This window comes from Heptranchias perlo, chromosome 13 (genome assembly GCF_035084215.1).
Source record: "Heptranchias perlo isolate sHepPer1 chromosome 13, sHepPer1.hap1, whole genome shotgun sequence".
NCBI lineage: Eukaryota > Metazoa > Chordata > Chondrichthyes > Hexanchiformes > Hexanchidae > Heptranchias > Heptranchias perlo.
The window spans coordinates 51388964-51394963 of NC_090337.1; positions in this window are offsets into that span (position 1 = coordinate 51388964).

Here is a 6000-nt window from a genome sequence, read left to right on the forward strand (position 1 = left end):
TTAGATTATACTACCTCTCCATGTTGTTCCTCCCAAAGTGCATCACTTCATGCTTATCCGCATTAAATTGCATCTGCCATGTATGTGCCCATTTCACCAGTCTGTCTATGTCCTCCTGAAGTCTGCTACTATCCTGCTCACTATTTACTATGTTGCCAAGTTTTGTAACATCTGTAAACTTCAAAATTGCACTCCCTATACCCAAGTCCAGGTCATTTATATATAACAAGAAAAGCAATGGTCCCAATACTGACCCCTGGGGGACCCCACTGTATACTTCTCTCCAGTCAGAAAAACATCCATTCACAACTACTCTCTGCCTCCTATCCCTTAACCAATTATGTACGCAAGATACCACAGTCCCTTTAATCCCATGTGCTTCTATTTTCCGAATAAGTCTGTTATATGGTCCTTTATCAAATGCCTCTTGAAAGTCTATATATACATCTACTGCATTACCTTCATCCACCCTCTCTGTTACTTCACAAAACAACTCAATCAGGTTAGTCAGACACGATTTGCCTTTAACAAATCCATGCTGGCTGTCCCTTATTAACCTATGCTTCTCCGAGTGAGAATTAATTTTGTCCTTGACAATGGTCTCTAGAAGTTCTCCCACCACTGAAGTTAGACTGATTGGCCTGTAGTTACCTGGTTTATCCCTCTCTCCTTTTTTGAAAAGGGGTGTAACATTTGCAATCCTCCAGTCCTCTGGTACCACTCCCATATCAAAGGAGGATCGAAAGATTGTGGTCAGAACTTCGGTTATCTCCACCCTTGCTTCCCTCAGCAACCTAGGATGCATCCCATCTGGACTGGGTCACTTGTTAACTTTGAGTGATGTCAAACTATTTAGCATCTCCTTTCTATCTATTTTTATCCTATCCAATATCTCTACTTTCTCCTCCTCTACTGCAACATTAACTTCATCCTCTTCTTTTGTGAAGACAGATGCAAAGTACTCATTCAGTACCTCAGTCATGCCCTCTGCCTCCACCTAATCGGCCCTACCATTCCTTTAACTATCCTTTTACTTCTTACATGTTTATAAAAGATTTTTGGGTTCCCTTTTATGCTACCCACTAATCTTTTCTCATATTCTCTCTTTGCCCTTCTTATATTCTTTTTCAATTTCCCCCTACAGTCTCTGTATTCTAACTGGTTTTCTATTGTATTCTGTACTTGACATTTGTCATAAAGTTCCTTTTTCTGTTTTATTTTTACCTCTATTTCCTTTGTCATCCAGGGAGCTCTAGCTTTGGATACCCTATCTTGAAGGCCTGCCATTCCTCATTTACTGTTTTCTTGGCCAATCGTAATTTCCAGTCCACCTGTGCTAGATCCTTTCTCAAATCATTGAAATTGGCTCTCTTCCAGTTAGGTATTTTCACCATTGATTTTTCTTGTCCCTTTCCGTAACTACTTTAAACCTAATATTATGATCACTGTTACTCAGATGTTCTCCCTCTGAAATACACTCCACTTGCCCTACTTTATTCCCCAGAACTAGATCCCGCACTGCTTCTTTCCTCGTTGGGCTCGGAATATACCGATTAAGAAAGTTCTCCTGTACACGTTAGGAATTCTTCACTCTCCATGCCCTTTACACTGATTTTTCCCCAGTCTATATTAGGGTAATTGAAGTCCCCTACCATTTTTGCTCTATTATTTTTTAATTTGTCTGAAATTTGCCTATAGATTTGCTCCTCTATCTCCTTCTCACTATTTGGGAGTCTATAGTAAACACTTAGCAATGTAACAGCTTTTTTTCTGTTCATTAACTCTAACCAAATAGATTCAATGTTTGAACCCTCTAGTATATTGTCCCTCTGTAGAACTGTAATATTATTCTTGATCAATACTGCCACCCCTCTCCTTTCTTCCCCTATTCCTCCTGAATACATAATAGCCAGGAATGTTTAGTTCCCATTCCTGCCCATGTATAAGCCAGGTCTCTGTTATAGCCACTATATCATAACCCCATGTAGCAACTTGTGCCTGCAGCTCATCAACCTTCCTTGTAACACTCCTTGCATTACACACATGCATTCCAAAACCATGCTATCCTGCTTTGCTTTTTTCCTCCATCTAATTCCTGCTCTTTCTACATTATTCTTTATTGTGTTATTTGTCCCTGCTAGTTTTCTATGCGCCTTGTCTCTCATCTCTGTTGCTATATCTTGGTTCCCCTCCCCTTGCCAAATTAGTTTAAACCCTTCCCCACAGCACTAGTTAACCTCACTGCAAGGACATTGGTCCCAGCTCTGATCAGGTGCAACCCATCCGGCTTATACAGGTCCCTCCTGCCCCAGAACTGGTCCCAATATCATGTGGGTAACACTATTGTATAACTAGATTTTGAACAGGATTGACCATAATGGATGCAGGATCCAATTAGAGGAGAAACCAGTGATGATGAACCTCAGAGACTATCTTGAGCATGCAGGAAGTTTGTAACACGAGGGAAAATGTTTTTTATAAGCAACAGAAAAGCAGGTTACAGTATTTCACAGAACAAATCTCCTCAAATGCAAAAAAAACCAGACAGAAGCCGTCACTCATACTGTTATTAATTTTGGACCAGAGAGAGCAGTATTTAACAATAACCTTAAATGGGCTTAAGAAAGAAAGAAAGAACTTGTATTTATATAGCGCCTTTTATGAGCTCAGAACATCCCAAAGTGCTTTACAGCCAATGAAGTACTTTTGAAGCGAAGTCACTGATGATAGGAAACGCAGCAACCAATTTGCGCACAGCAAATTCCCACAATCAATAAATGAACGACCAGGTCATCTGTTTCTTCAGGTGTTGGTTGAGGGATAACTGTTGGCCAGGACACTGGGAGAACTCCCCAACTCTTGTTTGAATAGTGCTTAGAGATCTTTTACCTCCACCAAAGCGTGGCACTTCCGAAAGCACAGCACTCCTTCAGTACTACACCGGAGTGCCAGTCTAGTTCATGTCTCTGGAGTGGGGCTTCAGACCCACGGCCTTCTGATTCAGAGGCGAAAGTGCTACCAATGAGCCAAGGCTGACACATATCCCCCATCAAGCTTTTGCCATCCTCTTGATATTATCAGAAGAACTCGTCAACTGGGAGCACATGTCCAAAGATATACCTTGGTTCCCTTTGAAGTTTGACCAGGAACAAAGGAAATCAAAAATGTGTATTCCAAAAATCAAATGAAGCTACAATTATACATAAAATTGAAGAGTTGGAGAATGTCTGGATTCCCCAGGCCTACCCCCTGGAGAGTGAGTAGTGTAAATCTATTAAATGTTAGACCCAAACAGCTTTGTAATTAACCAGCACTAGCATATAAAAACAAACTGGTCTCACCCCAGTCAGTTTGTCTCTGGGAGTGGATCCACTGGTGTAACAAAATGCGCAGCTCCCATACTGGGTTATTTCTTAAAGTGAATCTGGTTTTAACCCCCAAGGCATCGTGATGCAAAAGACAGAACAAAAGTACACCATGGACAAAATATAACTTTTTGTCACAGTTATAATATCGCTAGGCGGAGATAACACCCATCAAAACTTTTTAATACCATATTGATGGTTAAAAAAGAGTTGGATAGTCATTTGGTTCAGAGCCTCACTGAAGGGTCAAGGATAAATACAAACATAGGTGTTTGAATCTATAAAGTAACAATAGCTCTATTCCTGTGGGATGTAAGAATTGAATAATGTAGGTTTTAATATCATATTTGTATTCTGGACTTTGTTCAATTACATTCAAGGGTGAAGAAGAAATTTTAATAGGACATTAGGAACCAAAAAATTTAAATCGTTCCTTCAAAACACATGATGTAAAATTAAGCATTAATGCGAATGCATCTGGAGTCTGTGTCCATAATGCGTTGATGATATCATTAACTACAAGAAATCACTTTATAAGTTCATCAGAATCTCTATATTATGTTACAGCAATAACAGCATCCCACCGACATTTTACACAGTAACACACATTGGCCGCTAAATTGGGCCGTGTAGCGCCTGTTGTTACAGCGCTATGCGGCCTCTCGAACATCCAAGACGGAGCTTTGGCTGCGCACACACGTTTCCAGCGTGACGTGCGCCGGATGCCATCTTGGTATAGGAGTTAGCACACGTGCAAATACCGAATGCCAGAAGCATGTAAAGTAAGGAGAAAATGGATACAATCAGTGTGCAACGCTGATTTAAAGTGATAGACACCATTTTGGCACTTAACGCTCAACTCAATGCACAGTCTTAACCACGACCATCTGTACTTGTCTTAGAGTGCCTGGAGGAACCCCCTCCACCAGCGCTATTTAAAGGCACCATGCAGAATTCACAGGTTAGTGGCTGGATTAATGCTTCTGGCTGCAGAGACATTTGTAACTGTTTTTGGAGGTCTCCGATACTTGAATACTAGGACTAGGGGACATAGCCTAACTTTTTGAGCCAGGACGTGCAGGAGTGAAGTTAGGAAATGCTTCTACACGCAAAGGGTGGGAGAAGTTTGGGAAACTCTTCTGCAAACGACAGTTGATGCTAGCTCACTTGTGAAATCTAAATCTGAGATTGATAGATTTCTGAGAACCAAGGGTATTGAGGGATATGGGGCTAAGGCGGTTATATGGAGTTAGGTCACAGGTCCACCATGATCTCATTGAATGAAAGAACAGGTTCGAGGGGCTAAATGCCACTGCCACTTACTGCCTCCTGTTATGAACCACCTTCTTCTGCAAGTAAGCCGGACGTGTGTCTGGGTGATGTGCCTATCGTTATTGAATAGCTGCCAGTGTGTGTGGCCTGTGAGTTGTGGATAGGCGGCTTGCAACTGTGGTAATGTGTAAGGATAAGAGGAAGCATCTGATTGGAAGAATTGAGTACTGATGGTTTGTTGGTATGTGGGTGATGAGGGGTGTAGTGCGTGGAGCAGTGGATGCGGCTAGTGGTGCAGTTGGTAAGAGATGCCACTTGACAGTTGACCTCACTCACCTTGACCACTCATGTCAAAGCATTGAATTTCTTCCTGCGCTGCATCTACGTTCATGGTCCTGTGCACCTGGCATTGACTTCGACCCCCGCTGCCTCCCACTGCCTTTTGGGCATATGTCCGGAGGCCTCTTGCCCCGCCCCCAGCGGATATAGGATGTCCCTCCTTCTGTCCACCTTTTGCATCAAGGCCTCTAGTGCATCATCTCATGGATCCGGCCCTTCCCGCCTGCTTTCACCTGACATGAATTGGAAGCAAAGGGAAACCCGAACAGGTAAGGTTAAATTCATTTTAAGTGTCCAGTACACAAAATATTAAGTATCTCAATGAGGTAGATTGCCCATTTAAGTATCGGCCCGCCGGCTTTAAGTGGGGGCGAGACTTTCAGGTGTCTCCTGTGCTCACGCAAATCTGCCTGGGTCAAACCTAGAAGTGGGCGAGTTGGAGCCGGGATGTGGTCCCAATTCAAAAAGCTGTTATTTTAACCTTCCACCCACCATCAGCTCACCCGTTCTTTGGGGTTAAAATTTACACCCAGACCCCATAGAAATATATCACCAGTGTGATTCTGAGGGGAGGGGGCAACATTTCAAACTGATGTGTACAATTTTAAGTTTGCTGCCTACACCCTTAATAATGCCCACTTTGATTAGGTAGCAAAGAATGATTGGTCGCCATGGACCCATGCACCAGGCTTCAGAAGGAAAAGAGGTGAAAATGGTTGTGTAACCCCACTAAAACTGCATTCCAGAAGATTACACTGCAGCACCACTTCCTTGTGCCCAATATGGCAGCTGCACAATGTCTCTTTTATCAGAGCTGTCCATTCGAACACTCACTGAAAGCCTTTCACCCTTTCATTGTATGTGAGACAATAATTCAATCTCCAAATTCAGGTGATAAACCCAGAGATATTTTTGTTTAGGATGTCTGAATCACTCCATTGGATTATTGTCTAAATAACTAACTGAGAAATAGATCCCTGCTATGATAACCAAAATTTAGGGATTATGGACCACAGAATTGCTG